This window comes from Lactuca virosa, chromosome 7 (assembly GCF_052849685.1).
Source record: "Lactuca virosa cultivar CGN04683 chromosome 7, Lactuca_virosa_CGN04683_v6, whole genome shotgun sequence".
Taxonomy (NCBI): Eukaryota; Viridiplantae; Streptophyta; class Magnoliopsida; order Asterales; family Asteraceae; genus Lactuca; species Lactuca virosa.
Genome location: NC_136432.1, coordinates 224,158,480 through 224,175,703, shown reverse-complemented (window position 1 = coordinate 224,175,703; position 17,224 = coordinate 224,158,480).

The window sequence follows — 17,224 nt, the reverse complement described above, 5'->3', positions numbered from 1 at the left end:
CTCAAAGGGAGGTATGCCAATACTGGCATGATGGTTGTTGTTATAAGAAAACTCAGCCAAAGGGAGGTAGGAGTCCTAGCTCCTACCAAAATCAATGATCCAGGCATGCAACATATCATCAAGCGTCTGAATAGTCCACTCGCTCTGCCCGTCAGTCTGCGGATGGTAGGCGGTATTGAAATGTAATTAGGTGCCCAATTCATTGTGAAACCTCTTCTAAAATTTGGAAGTAGAACGAACATCCCGATCCAACACAATAGAAGTCGGCACCCAATTCCAAGCCACCATCTCCCGAACATAAATCTCAAGTAACTTCTCGGGATAAGAGTTCTCACTTATAGCGAAGAAGTGAGAACTCTTCATCAAGTGATCAACTATCACCCAGATAGCATGAAATCCCCTCGCAGTCTTTGGCAATTTTGTGATGAAATCGATCGTAATCTTCTTTCACTTCCCCAGTGGAACCTCAAAAGGCTGCAACTTTCTGTGAGGGTGTTGGTGCTCAACCTTAAACTTTCGGCATGTCAAGCATTGCTCTACAAACCATGCCACATCCCTTTTCAAACAAGGCCACCAATAACTATGTTTCAGGTTAAGGTAATCTCGGTAGCCCCCCAGATGAATAGATAATTGTGTGCCTCCTCCATCAATACCCGTCGAGCCCCACCCGCATATGGTACCCAAACCCGTCCATGAAGAGTTGAAAGCCCATTGATGTCGGTATCAAAGGCTGAAACCTGACCGCTCACTCACTCACTGTTCCGATTCTCTTCCCTTGTGGCCTCTAATTGTGTTTCTTTGACCGTTTCAAGGACTTGGGTCATCATAGTTATCCTCAAACACACATTCTGAATCGGGGTACTGACCATCCTATAGCTCAAGGCGTTGGCCACCACATTGGCCTTTCCTGGGGGATACAGGATCTCACAGTCATAATCTTTCACTACATCCAGCCACCTCCTCTACCTCATGTTCAGGTTAGTCTAGTCCATAAGATATCTCAAGCTATTATGGTCCGTATAGATGGTAGACCAGACTCCATAAAGATAATGGCGCCAAATCTTAAGAGCGAAAACCATCGCCCCGAATTCCAAATCATGGGTGGGATACTTCGTCTCATGAGGCTTTCGTTTCCTTAAAGCCTATGCAATCACATGCTTACTCTACATACACACAACACCCAATCCTGAAATGGAAGCATCGCAGTAGACCATAAAATCCTCAACTCCCTCCTGGAGGGCAAGTACTGGTGCCTCATAAAGTCTCTGGCGAAGAGTCTCGAATGATTCCTGCTACTCATGCCCCCAACTGAACACAACATCCTTCCTCATCAACCGAGTAAGAGGAACTACAATTGTGGAGAAATCACAAATGAATATCTGATAATATCCCGCCAAGCCGAGAAGCTCCGAATCTCAGATGGAGATTTCGGCACTTCCCACTGCATCACCTCCTCTATCTTGGATGGTCTACCAGGATACCATTCTAATTGACGAGGTGTCCTACAAAATGAACCACGCGCAACCAGAACTTACACTTGGAGAACTTGGCGTACAGTCTCTCCATCGTCAAAACCCCAAGAATCTCGTGCAAATGTTCTTCATGTTGCTCTCTGGTCTTCGAATAAACCAAATGTCATTGATGAAGACAATCACTGGCCTATCTAAAAGGGCCTGTACACCCGGTTCATGAGATCCATGAACTTCGTCGGTGCGTTGGTGAGCCCAAAAGGCATCACCATAAACTCGTAATGACCATAACGAGTATGGAAGGCCATCTTCTAAATATTCTCCTCTCTCACTCTCATCTGATGGTAGCTAGACCTCAGATCAATCTTGGAAAAACAAGATGCCCCTACAACTAATCAAAGAGATCATAGATCCCCGAAAATGGATAATGGTTCTTCACTGCCAGCTAGTTCAGTTCTCGGTAATCAATGCACATCCGGTCTGAACCATCCTTCTTCTTGACAAAAAGGATCGATGCTCCCCATGGAGAACTTCTTGGTCGTATAAACTCCTTTCCTAACAGCTCTTGAAGCTGAGAGGATAACTCCTGCATCTCATGAGGTGCAAGACGATAAGTTGGCTTGGCAATTGACGCCACATCAGGGATCAGATCAATCTGGAACTCCACTTGCCTTTCAGGAGGCATACCTGGTAACTCCTTTGGAAAAATATAAGGGAAACCATGCACAACAGGAACATATGAAATAGAAACCGATCTCTTCTCATCAAACTGAGTATGCACCACATATGGTAGATATCATATACACTCATGCTGTAAACACTATCTCACCCTGGCAGCGGAACAGAAAGTTGATCCTGACCTAGTACCCTCACTGTAATGGTTAGCACTCCACCACTAGGATCTCGAACCGTCACCAACTACCGATCACGTTCAATCAGAGCCCCAAACTGGCTCAACCAATCCATACCCACAATAACACAGACATCTTCCATCGCAATAGCGATAATATCTATCGGATACCCAACACCAAAAATCTCTAGTATACTGCCCCGATAGACGTCAGTGGCAAAGACTGGTTGCTCATCAGGTATAGAAACTCTTAGTGGCCTGCTCAGGGCCTCTCGCGCAATAATAAAACCATGAAAAAGAATGATGACACCAAAGAACGACTCACATCCGTGTCAAACAGCTCTTGCGTAGGTACAGAGTTCACAAGGAAAGTACCTAACATGGACAATATCACAAGCAACAAAAATAAATCAGCAAAACAAATAAAAAGAATGCATACCAGCCACAACATCAGGTGCTGCTCTGGCCTCCTCTGCTATCAACTGAAATGCTCTACCTCGAGCTCTCGGAGTCTCAACCTTCCCCTGGTGGCTATCAGTAATACGCAGGGACGCAGGGGCCAGAGTATAAACCGTCTTGGAAGCAAGCCGCAGACACTCGACCCTCAAATGACCCGTCTGGTTGAAATTGAAGCAAACTCGAAATCCCTTGGGGTAACCATATGCCCCTCCTTGCAACACATGTAGCAAATAGTCCTCGACCGATAGGGTCCCTTGTGTCCCTTGCCGCACTTGCTGCAAGTACGACCCTTCTGTCATCTAGCTCTCGAGTTAGCGGACTTGGGCCGCTTAGTCGCTGACTACGACTGCACTGGTCTCCTATCTCTCGCCTGAATCTCCCCATCCTCTCTCACCTGGGTCTCCAGCTCGATCTCTCTCCTCTTAGCATTGGTCTGTAGCTCAACCCATGTCTGATAAAAAGTGTTCACCATGAACTCACAAATATCCCTCCTCAGAATACTCAGATACCGACTCATACATGCCTGCTCAGTCGACATGTGCTCCGGGCAAAACAATGCCATCTCATGAAACATCCTAGTGATCTCATTCACCGTCTCTATCTTCTGTTTGAGAGACTGGAACTCCTAGGCCAACCTCTCCCTCTCAACCATTGGTACAAACTCATCTCTGAACATCTCAGTAAATCTCTCCCATGTCACTGTAGTATGCTCTACAAGAGAATATCTCAGTAAATCTCTCCCATGTCACTGTAGTACACTTTACAAGAGAATAGTCAGGCGTCACAAATTTCCACCAATCCTTTGGTCCCAAGCGAAGCAGATTCAACACTAAACGAACCCTGGAATTTTCCGGACAGGAGAAAGTGTAGAAACAACCCTCAATATCTGAAATCCATCTCATCGCCGTAATCGGATCCTGGGTCCCATCAAATTCTGGTGGCTTCGTGTTGTTGAATTCCCGATACCATAACAAATCACCCCCTGTGGTCTCGCAACAACAACGGTTATAGTGGCTGCAGCAGCAACAACCTCAGTGATGGCAGCATAACATTCGTCGAAAGTCTCAATCAACGTGGTCTTAATAGACCCAAACATATCAGATATAGCCCTTCTGATTGTCGTGACCACTTCGGCGGCAACGATCCTACGTATCTCCTCATCATTGGCACTCGACATATCGGGGTCACTGGAACCTGAACCTCGGGTAACCACCATACTGAAACACACAAGATCTTTATTCGTCAAGAGCATCTATACGCTCGCCTTTCCGTTTCCTCAGAACCACTACTAAACATCTAGGCACTGATTCTAGACTATTCCCAAGCACCGATCCGCCTCACAATACCTCTGTTATCCTCGCCATTTTCGACGCACATGCCAATTGTACACAGTATATGACTCGATAGACAGTCGAATAAATGATTCCAACTCATGTCCACAACCAAACAAGGAACAGGAAGAAAAACTAAATCATACATTCTAAGGCTATAAACCTGAAACGCCCGTATTTCGATGCTAAGCATTAATTCGATGATGTAATAGTCAAGGTCAACTATTGTAACCTATTTTAAAGTAATAAAGATGAATTACTTGAATATTATGTGAATTATGTGATTTTATGTGATCATATACTGTTTGTAAAGATATAATAAAAATAATCGTCAAAAATAAAATGTTAGATAAACCCGATACCTATGAAGAAAGTTGTAGTGGTTGTGACAAGGGTTCCGGAGATATAAAGAACGCCGAAATTCGAGTTATAACGAAGAAGTTATGACCTGTCGAAGTTTCGCGACAGTACCGGCACGACACTGCGCGACGTGAAAAGTGAGTTTACGATAAAGTACTTTTTAGCGTTAGCGATCTAAACGAAAGTCGTAGTGTTCACTAAACCGAGAGTGTGTATAAAAAGAACGCCCAAATCTGACTTCGTATGAGGAAGTTATGATTTTTCCAAGTTTCGGATTAACAGTACACAGCCCGGAGTTTGAATAGTAGATTGAACGGTTTTCGGCTGACACAACCTAATCGAGAATCGAAGGTCTCGTTAATAGTAGCTCAACAGTAAAAAGACAGACGAAAAAGAACGTCGGATGAAGAAGTTATGAATTTTTAACGAACTTTTCCTGTCCCGGCCTGTTAAAAATATAACTTTAAAAATAGATTCAAAATTAGCCAACAGAGTCTAAACCAAAGTTGTGGAGTACGGTACCGCCTATGCGTGGATATAAAGAACGTAAAAAATAGAGCAATTATACGAAAGTTATGAATTTATGAAGTCGGAATGGCAAAATGCGAGCTGGATACGAGGGGTACGCCCAACATACCTTCGGATGCCTCGCGTTCGGAGTATGCCCTGCGTACGAGAAGTGAACGCCCCGCACCCTCCTTTCCTTCTGTGGTTCCGAAGCAGCCACGATGCACCACCGAGAATCAAACACCTGCCCTTACGCCCTGCGTAGATCCGAAGTACGTCCCGCGTACTGCGAGGCCTCTCGGTCTATAAAAGGGCCGCGAGGCCAACATTCATTTTCACACTTTTTGCCATCACTTTCTCTCTCTACTCTCTCTCTCTAGCCTCCCTAAGCCACCTCGAAGCCTCGGAAACCTCCCTAGCACTAGAAGAAAGCCCCGGAGTGCCCGAAGAGCCCGGTTTTTAAGCAAACCTCCCGGTTTCGTCGAAGGAGATTATTTTAAGAAGCGAAGCGCTGTCCGAATCACCTCCTTATCAGGTGAGTGTATAGTAACTTTCATCTTACACATAGATATGAAGTATTTTATATAAATTACGTGGCATGTGCACATATTATCTGTTTACTTGAGATCCATGCTGGATGAAAGATCTAAACCTCTTTCTTTTCAGATCTGAACTTTCTCTTTCAGATCTAATCTTTTTCTTTCAGATCTGAACCTTTTCCTTCAGATCTAAACTCTCTCACTTCAGATCTGAAATTTTCAGATCTAAACTGTATATATATATATATATATATATATATATATATATATATATATATATATATATATATATAATACTTTGAGGCTATGCTGTATGAAAATTTTAAACTTTGGTTTTTTTCAGATCTGAACCGTATATGTATGTTATATCTACAAATATGTTGGGTAAAACATGGGTAGATGAAATGGTTGGTGTGTGATGAAATAAAATGATGAGAGGCCTCTGTGTTGTTGATGATCTAGTCATCTAGCGAAGTATGGATGACGACCACGAACTTTTCTAGGAAGTCCAGTGGAACGCTAACAGGCTCGCAACCTGTAGGTGTTTGTGAACGATGTGTTCTCCGGTGTACTCCATCCCCCTCATGGTTTCCTTACCGACCTATACGGCTGAGGAATCCCTTTAGTAGTAGTGTCCATCCCGATGAAATTCCTTATGATAGGTCCTTTATTATAGATGCTTTAGGGACGTAAAGTGAGGATAACAGGAATGGGTAATCGGGTTGAATGATTGTTGAAAATAATAAACTTATTTATTGTGGGTTGAAAACACTATATGCTCACCAGGCTCCCCAGCCTGACCCACTAAGTTTCTTGTATTACAAGTAGTCGCAAGAGCATAGTTGGATGATCTGACGAGAGATTATGGATTTTAGGCCAGTAGAAAATAAATAGAATGTTGTAAGGCCTATGTTGTTTTGAGGCCAAATTTGTTTTGTAGCCTATGATGTTTTGTTTATGCTTTTGATATGTTTTGAAAAATAACATCCCGAAGTTTGTAATGTAATGAAAATACATTTCTTCGGAAATGCATTGATAAATCTTTATCATATTTTTTTTTGGGAGCAAATTCTGCAACATTTTTCCTTAAAAGGTTACTCTGATTTATTATAATGCATAAACAAAATCGGTCTTTTTTGGCCGTGAAAATGGGGATGTCACAGTTGGTATCATAGTATTAGTTTAAGCGAACTAGGAATTTTAAGGATATCTATACTTAAACTTAGAATGCTAAGCGATGATCGAGAGATGAGTGTCTACCATATTTTAGACACGGGCACTAGTTTATTTTAGGAAAGATGCCTAAAATGCTTTTATGTCGTAAATGCTTTATGTTTTCCGTATATGCTATTATTTGTTCGAATCTATGGTCTGTTGCCGACTGGATCTGGAAACCTTATGTGTTCAGGATTCTAAGCGTACGACTACGATATTAGAACTAACATGTAACGTTTCGGAGTGATAAGGAGGATTTAAACACCTATTGTAAATAAAGATCTAAATCCACCTAATTAGGTGTATACATCAAAATGGAAAGAACCCGAAGCCGAGCTGGAAACGCGAATGAAAACAGGAATCAACAGCCTCGTCCCCAATGGATTGAGCAAGTGCCGATAGTAGAAGCTGCACCTGAGCCAGTCACGATGGCTGGAGTACAAGCCATGATTCGGGATATGATGGGTGAGCAGAGGGAAGAAATGAGGCAACTATTGCTGAATAACAGGGATGAACCTTCGATGCCTGTTGAACAACCAGAACTGAATGACGGACAGTCAGAGGAAGGGAATTACAACCACACTGTCAGTCAAGTGGAACCCCAGGGGCGAGAAGGAACGACCCGGAGAGGGAAATCGACAAAGATGGACGTATGTATAAGAACTTCTTGGGTGCCAAACCACCAAGTCTTTCCGGAAGCCCAAAGCCAGTAGAGATTATGGGCTGGATCTCCGAAATGGAAATCGTATTTGAAAGTTGCAACTGTAGCGACAAGCAGAAAACCGTCTTTGCGGCCAGACAATTGAAGACCGGAGTTTTAAGCTCGTGGAAGTTATTAGCGGGTACGATTCCATGAGGAGAAGCTTTGCAGATGTCTTAGGAAACATTCTTGGAGCAGTTGAAGATGTAGTACTGCTCAAAAATAGATCTGATCGATCTGAACAATGCGTTCCAGAACTTGAAGAAGGGGAGAATGAGCATTGACGACTATGCTACTGCGTTCAACGAGAAGATGAAGTTATTTCCATACCTGGTGCCGACTGAACTCGCCAAGATAGAGAAATTTGCTAACGGATTGCCATCAGACTTTGGCCCAACAGTCAAAATTGCAAGCACGTTGAAAGCAGCCAAGAATGTTGAGACCCAATTAAAAGAAAGGGGTCTGGAGAGAACTGAGTTTGGTGAGAAAAGAAAGTTCGATGGATCTTTGAGATCCAACAAGAAAAGTAAATCCTCGAGGTCTGGTTCGAGAGGAGGAGGAGGTGAAGCGAAATGGTGTGAAAAGTGCAAAAAGAAGCACCATGGGAAATGTGACAGGGAGGTCACTTGTTTTAAGTGTTAGAAGCCTGAGCACTATGCCAATGAGTGCTCCTTCAACAAGAAAGTTTATTATGGGTGTAATGAGGAAGGACAGATCTCGAGGGACTGCCCGAAGAAGAAGGAGGCAGCAAGGCCCAATTTAGGGCTGCAAACGAGTCGAGCCGAGCTCGAGCCTGTCCAAGATTGAGGTCGGCTCGGTTAAATATTTATTGGCTCAAGCTCAAGCTCGGCTCATTTCGAGCATTATGGTACAAGGCTCGAGATCGGTTCGTTAAGAATTGTACGGGCTCAGGCTCGGTTTGGGCTCGGCTCGGCTCGTATACAATATATTCTAATTTCCTAAAATGGTATTTATTAAATTATTATTTATTTTAATATATAAAAATAAAAATAATTTTTTTATTATATATATGTAGGCTCGTTTAGGCTCGCGAGCCTAATCGAGCCAAGTAACAGAGACTCGAGCTCGAGCTCGTTTAATAAACAAGCCTAATATTAAGCTCGATATCGGCTCGGGCTCGTTTAAAATCGATCTCGAGTCGAGCTTCTAGCGATTCGATCTCGAGTAGCTCACAAGTAGCTTGGCTCGTTTGCACCCCTAAGCCCAATGTCCCACCGAAGCCAAATGCCAGAGCTTTCCAGATGACCCTGGAAGCCCTAAGCCCAATGTCCCACCGAAGCCAAATGCCAGAGCTTTCCAGATGACCCTGGAAGCCGCGAAGGATGCAACAGACGTCGCTTCAGGTACCTTTCTTGTAAATAGATTGCTTGCCAATATATTGTTTGATTCTGGAGCGAATTACTCCTTTATATCACATAAATTTGGTGGAAGACTAGAACTGCCTATAGAAAAACTTTATAATGCTCAAGTTGTAGAAGTTACCAGTGGAAAATTCATACCTGTTAGCGATTGCATTAAGAATATTGCCATCGACTTGAACAGAAACGAATTCCTCGAGGAGCTGTTACCCATTGAGTTGAATGGTTTCGACATCGTACTGGGAATGGATTGGCTTAACTCCAATGATGTCGAGATACTGTGTAAGAAGAAGATAGTAAGGGTAAACCCGCCTAGAAAAGAGTCATTCATGGTGTACGGGGACAAACGCAGAGTAAATTCTGGAATCATTTCCCTAATGAAAGCCAGAAAATGTTTGTCTAAAGGATGCACATCATACTTGGCATTTGTGATCGATGCTAAGAAGGAGAAAAAGGAGATGCAAAGTATACCAGTCGTGTGCGACTATCCAGAAGTCTTTCCCGAAGATCTTCCTGGATTACCCCCTGATAGACAAGTAGAGTTTCGGATAGACTTTGTAAGTCCCCAAATCTGGAACCAACTAGTGATCAAACACAAGAACAAGCAATAATCAATGAGAACAAGAAGGAGTAGAAGCAAGAATGATCCAAATTGCACACGTTTCTATTGAGCCGCAAATGTCTGGTACAATGGAACACACACATACGACTTCGTACATCTGACAAGACTGACACACACACACACACACACACACATATATATATATATATATATATATATATATATATATATATATATATATATATATATATATATGGAACATGAACCGTAAACAGTTCACGGCCGCAAACAATCTTGCAGCCGCAGACACCAATTGAACCGAAAACACCCTGTTTTCAGTTCACCCAACCGCAAACCCTATAAACACCTAAACAAAGACTAACAAGACTCATACAAATGAATACCTAGCCCAAACCAACAAAATATGACCTAACAGTCTCCCCCTTGGTTTGAGGCTAGCATAAGTTCAGTCTTTCTCAATGACCAGCACGTCAGACCTTCCCATTGCTCCCAGCCACATTTTCTTGCTATTAATCTCTGCGACCATTCTTGTGAATTCTTTAGCAGCAGGCTCTAGAATTTCATTCTTGACCACAATCTGATGTCGAGCTAGGGTATGAATGTCGCGTTCCCCAAATTGCAAAAGATCCTTTGCTTCAACTAGTCGGAAAATGCCGGTTGGAAATTTGATGACTGCGGTGGCTGTAGCTTCATCATAGACCCAATACTCCATATCGTCCAGAGATCCATCTTGGAAATGCTGAATAATAGGAATCTGGAGCATTTGCTTTGTATGAGGCCACATCACAGCCTTTACTGTCCGATTGGTTTTGGGATCAAGGACGTCTTTGAATCTCTTGACAAATGACTCAGCAGTCTTCATTACATCAAAATGCCTCTTCACCTGATTCTCCAAGAAGCGTTTGAAATCAGTTGCGCGAGGATCATTTGACAGATTGTGAAAAGGTGCATCAGCAAGTTCTCCAAGATCGACTATGGTCCATGAGCATAAATCATTTTAGTGTTTGTAGTACTCCACCTTTCCACTCTTCCTCTTAACCACCCAGACAATTAATTTATCGTGAAATCCCCACATCAAAATTCCAGACCGGTCACCTTATTTAACCCTGAATCGCTTTTGCTCGAGCTCAGTTACGGTCAGTTGAGGTTGATCTCCATGAACATTTTGGTCGGAGTTTTTCATGAAGAGCAAACCTCTCTTTCGTTGAGCAGTAACTTGTCTTGGACCTTGCTTCATAGTTATTCTTGGATGAGCTTGAGCAGGTTCGTTCTCAAATCGGTCAACAATTCTTGTGGTTCTGACTGGTGGAGAATTATCAAGCAGATCTGGTTGAGATGTATTGGCAGGGGCACATTGAGAAGTCACGACTGCACTTGGTTCTTCGACAGTTGTTTTGAATTTGTCGCCAAATTCTGCTATCAGTTTGCTCTTCAAGTCGTAGTAACCAGCGGTCAAGGCTCCAAGGTTGAGCTGTAGAGTAGAGATTTGTTTTGATTTTAGCAAATTTTCTTCCTCAAGCTCGGAAACTCGAATGTCGAGATTTCCAATCAAAACGTCCTTTTCAATGAGTTTTTGATTCAGAACACCAATTTCCTCCTTGAGCTCAGAAATTGATGGTTCCGCTCCCTCTGGACTTCCTTTACCTATAGATATCTCTTTGCCTCGGGGTGAAGGGTCTGAATCTTGTTGGGCCAAAAACTTGGCAAGCCTCTCGGAGGCAGCATCATGCACAAGTTGTGGTGGAGAGGAACCCCCAGGAGCTGAAGGGCTCCCAGCTTCATAAGAAGATCGAACAACACTTGGTCCTTCTTTCAAAACTTGATTGTCTTCATGGGTTGGTTGGGTTGGTGCAGCAGTTGCAGAAGATTGTTGGGTTGGCGGTGCTTGTTCCCTGATCAGCACTCCCAGCCTTGGATCGGCTCTTCTCCTTTTGAATGGAGGCTGGAAGGCTTGTGTCATAATAAGATCACTTTCAGATGGCAAAGTGGCAGGAGTAACAACTGTAAGGGGAGGAATCCTTGTAGTTGTATCCATATTAGCTGAAGTGTCGGCCATCTGATCAAGAGTTGGAGGCATCACCTTGAGAACACTACTAACTCCCCCAATCTCCATTGTAGGTTGTACAACATCATGGACATCATCAAAGAACGCATTAAGTTCCTCATAACTTGGCCTGAAATCATCACCCTTCTCGAAGTCGAAGTTTAAGTTATCATCATCAAAGTCAAGCATATCATCCCCTAGATTCATCACATCTTCACCTTCATCATCATCAATTGCATCATCATCATCATTCACCTCCACATCAGTCATCGGTACATGTTCCTCGGCAGCAATAGCAACGGGAGGAACATGATCTTCTTCATGCTCAGAAACAGTAATAACATCATCTTCATCACCTTCATGATCAGAAAGAGTGACATCATCTGAGAAACTTTCTGACTCAGATGCCTTACTAATCTTCGCAAACTAGCCAAACTTCTCCAGAGGGTACTTTCCTTGAAACACAAACTTGTTGGATTAGGTGTCTAAGTTCATAACTATTTCTGGAATGTACTTGACCCGGTTGGCATGGTCCATTTGGGTTGCATGGCATTGCAACACTTGGATAGACTAAATGAGAAAAAAGACACTTATGGTTTATTAATATATTATAAGTTCTAATATATTAATAATATTATTTAATTAGTTTTGATCAAGATTTAATTTAGAATTAATTTGGTGATCAAAAGGAGACTAATTAAATATATGGGGTTGATTGTGTAAATCATCCATTCTTTTATAGTAGGCTAATGATCCATGGTTTATTTGATTGGGCTAAATCCATAGGGTGCTCCATGGAGGCTAAAACCCATGGATCATGGAATATGAAAACCCATGTCAATTAGGGTTTACATGTTGTAACCCTACTTGTGACACAACTATAAAAGGACCCCATGGGCTACCAAAATCGGCACTGTGTGTAGAACAAGAGGGCTAGCCGATTTTGAGTGAGTGTGGACTTCTCTCAAAGTTATTCCAAGAGATGTGGTGTTGTGTGAAACATTTGAGGCATCACACTTGAGGTGCTAGGCTCACAAGGTTCTCAAGGAATCCAAGCAACAAGAAATGTATGTTCTCCTACTAGCTTTTATGTTTCAAAGTTGCCCATGCCATGCTAGTTAGGTTAAGAACCTTGGAAAATCAAATTTGCATGTATCTTAGTAAAACATAGATCCAAGGTTTCTAGGGTTGCATGTACACCTTAGGAGTGTTAGAATGCTCAAAACCCTTCAGTGGTATAAGAGCCTAGGCTTGTTTTCTTGATACTTGATGCAAATTGTTAAAAAAAACTCAAGATTTCTGCATTCTGCTGAGTGAACTCGTCGAGTCCATGGGGGGACTCGACGAGTCCATGTGTTATTTCATCCTACTTGTCGAGTAGGTTCTTGCACTCGACGAGTAGGAGGCCCCGAATGCAGATTTTCGAGCTTTGCTGCTGGAAATGGACTAGAAACATTACCCTAAACTGTTTTGGTCTTATAAAACTTGTTTTAGATGGTGTAATGGTTATGCTAATCCATTTACAATGGCTATTATCAAAAAATTCAAGTTTTGTATTTGTTGTTTATGATTCTTGAAATTATTGATATGAATGTTCATGAACTTATGAGTTTGGTAGATCATAGGAATTATTTTGTTAGTTTAATTCTTAATCTTGATGTGTTTTAATGGAATCCATAATTTGTCCACAAGTTATGGTTTACCAAAAGTCTTTCTTTTAAAGTCCATTAATGAACACATAGGTTACATAAAATGAAGAGTCTTTCATTTTAATAAACCATTAACTCATAAGTTATGAAAGTTGAAAAGTTTTGAAAGTTACAAAACTTGCCCTCAAGTTTTGGAACATGTAAAGTCACCTTAAAAACTTTAGTTCCAACCCCTAGAATTTTAAAAGTTAAAATTCAACCCTTATACTTTATAATATTATAAGTTAATAATATATATATATATATATATATATATATATATATATATATATATATATATATATATATATATATATATATATATGTATAAGAACAAGTCGTTTTAGCTTTAGTAGGCCTCATTCACGAAGCCGGTCTATAAGGGGGGTATAAGGTTGTTGCCTATAAATTGGCAGCTTAATGGGTGTCCACTCTCACCCACCGCTTCCTTAACTGGTGGAGGGTCATTAGCCGAACGGGTAAGACAATGACTTTAATCCTCATTGAAAGTATGATGGTTATAAAGTAACTAAATAGTTTATAAATTCCCAATCTTAATTACTTTAGGAAAATGTGAATAAGGTGCTAACCCATTAAATTACACTTGACACTTTGCTTAAGTCGTTAGTGGAGCGTGTGTGGTTAACCGACTGAAGAAGGTAGGCAAAGGGTGGCTTAAGGTTTATCATAGATCGGTGGAGCGTATGTGGTTAACCGACACATCGGTTAGGTGATAAACATTAAGAGTACCAAGTAATTTGCATGGTTAACTCACACCTTTTTTGTGATTCTCGGCATCCCAATCACAAAACTTGAAGGGCACAATCAAGATTAAAACATGTCATTGAAAAGTTCAATGAATCTCAAAAGAATCTAGGAATTTCAAAACCAATTAAAACCTAATAATTTATTTCGGTTTTCATGGTGGAAATTGGTGAATCGTCATTCACCTACCTTCAAATATTTTATAGCTTGGATTACGGCATCCCTCTTCTAAGTTATAAAATATTGTGTTGGGTCCTAGCCTTAATATTACATTTGGGTGTCTTATTAGGGACTATCTTTTTATCTAATCTAAACTTGTCCTGCTTCTTTTCAAATGTCTTCCAACAATGCTGCTTCTGGCTCAAACCCTACCGGCTCCTTCTCTCTCATGAAACTTTGTGGGAGAGTCATCTTCGATGGATCCAACTTAATGGATTGGATCAGGAACATCAGGATGGTCACTCGGTATGAGGACAAGGAATATGTCCTCGACAAGGAGCTTAAGGAACTTGATGAGTCGTCTGCTACTCTAGAGGAGGTCGCTGAATTCTGAGCACATGAGAGAGATGCCACTAAGGTGGCATGTATCATGTTGGCCACGATGACAGCCGAGCTCCAAAAGTCCTATGAGGACTTTTATCCTTTTGAGATGCACCAGGATTTGATGGACAGATACCATCAGAGTGCTCGTCAAGAGCGATATGAAATCATCTCCTCCATGATAACAACCTGAATGAGGGATGGTGAACCCATCACGGGCTACATGTAGAAAATGCAAAGATTCGTGGACTGTTTGCTGAAATTGAATGTGAACTTCCCCGAGGAGTTGGCAATTGACATTATTTTGCACTCCTTACCTTCGTGTTATGATCAATTCCGAATGACATATCACATGAACAAGGAGGAAGTTACACTCAGCAAACTTCAAGGACTTTTGAAGACCACCGAAAGTGGTCTTAAAGGTAAATCGGTTGTTACCACTCCTACTCCTACCGCGGCCCCTGTCTTGGCAATCGGGCAAGGTAAAGGGAAGAAGAGGAAGAGCCCTTCGAAGGGTACCAAGGGAAAGTCCCTTGATGGATCCTCTTCAAGTAGAACCAAAGGTGGTTCTGTCACTCCTTCTGCCAACCCTAAAGAGGCTGAATGCTTCTATTGCCATGAAAAGTCGCACTGGAAGCGAAACTGCCCAAAGTACATGCAAGATGTTAAGGATGGGAAAGTGAAACCCAACCATGCAGGTATTTACACTATATTGTCTAATAAGTCACCCCATTCTTGGGTCCTTGATACATGTTGTGGTATTCACATATGTTCTGATTTGTAGGGACTAAGAAGAAGTGAGAATGTGAAGAATGGGAAGATAAACTTCATCATGGGGAATAGGAAAGCTTCACCTGTCACCAAGATTGGAGTTTATTCTTTGTTGCTAAGTAGTGGGTTAACATTAGATTTGAATAAATGTTGTTACTCATCTGAAACAACGAGAACTATTATTTCCTTTCATGGTTTGTACAAACAAAGGTTTACCCTTTCGTTTGATAATGAATGTGGTGGTATTAATGCTTTCTTTAATAATGTTCTTTATTTTAAAGCATTACCTTGTGATGGTGTGTATGAAACTGTGTCGGTTGTAGATAACCTAGGAAATAATGTGTTGTGTATTGATTCTTCCAATAGCTTGGATAAAGCGTCATTATGGCATTGTTGTCTGGGACATGTAAGCAAGAAACGCATAGGCCAACTCCAAAAGGATGGAGTCTTGGAGTCATTTGACCTAAAGTCGGATGATATTTCTGAATCTTGTTTACTTGGAAAAATGACAAAGTCACCCTTCACTGGTTCTTGTGCTAGGGGTGAGGGTTTGTTGGACCTCATACATACTGATGTGTGAGGACCCTTCAGAACCGCCACAAGGGATGCTAACCACTTCTATGTGACTTTTACTGATGATTATAGTAGATATAAATATGTCTACTTAGCCAAACATAAGTCGGAAACCTTTGAAAAGTTCAAGGAGTTTAAACAGGAAGTGGAGAATCAGTTGGGCAGGAACATGAAGATGCTTCGATCCGATCGAGGTGCTGAGTATCTTAGTATAGAGTTCCTTGACTATCTTAAGGAATGTGGGATTGTCTCGCAATTGACACCTCCCAGAACACCACAACTTAATGGTGTGGCTGACAAGCGTAATCGAACCTTGTTGGATATGGTTCGTTCCATGATGAGTCGAGCTTCGCTACCAATCTAATTTTTAGGGTATGCCTTAGAGACTGCCGCCCATATCCTTAATCTAGTCCTACCAAAAAGGTTGCCAAAACACCTCACGAGATGTGGACTGGAAAAGTTCCCAATCTGGAGCACATCAAGATTTGGGGTTGCGAGGCTTTTGTGAGGCACGAGACTCACGACAAGCTCGAACCTCGAAGTGAGAGGTGTATTTTCATCGGCTACCCACATAAATCCTTTGGTTACCTCTTCTACAGACCCAATGATAATGTGTTCTTTGTAGCAAGGAGAGGAGTCTTTCGCGAATGAGAGTTCATAAGCCAAGGAAACAGTGGGAGGCAAATTGACCTTGAAGAAATTCAAGAGTCAAGTGGTTAAGGAACCTCAAACCCTAGCAATCAACCTGAGGAGGAAAATCCTGTTGATCCGACTGACGAGTCCGTACCTCTGAGGCGTTCCACGAGAGTTAGGAATGCACCTGAGCATTACTATGGTTTCCATATTACTGCGGATGGTGATACACTTATCAGTGATAATACACTGGTAAGTCTGGATGAACCTAACAACTACACGGAAGCCATGGCAGGCCCTGAGGCTGCTAAATGGAAAGAGGCTATGGACAGCGAGATACAGTCCATGTATGACAATCAAGTTTGGAACTTGGTTGACAATGTACCAGGTCGTAAGACAGTCGGGTGAAAATGGATCTTCAAGAAGAAGACCGACATGGATGGGAACGTACACACTTATAAGGTGCGACTGGTTGCAAAGGGCTTTTCTCAAACTCCGGGAGTTGATTATGATCAGACCTTTTCACCAGTAGTGAAGATTAAGTCTATTAGGGTTATGCTAGCCATTGCTGCATTTCATGACTATGAAATATGGCAAATGGATGTCAAAACCGCTTTCCTTAATGGAAGGTTGGTTAAGGATGTTTACATGAGTCAGCCAGAGGGTTTTGTCAGTACAGAGTACCCTAATAGACTGTGTAAGCTTGAGAAATCCATCTATGGATTGAAACAAGCACCTCGCAGATGGAATCTTTGTTTTGATGAGAAAGTCAAAGAGTTTGGCTTTTCGAGGAGCGAAGATGAATCTTGTGTATATGT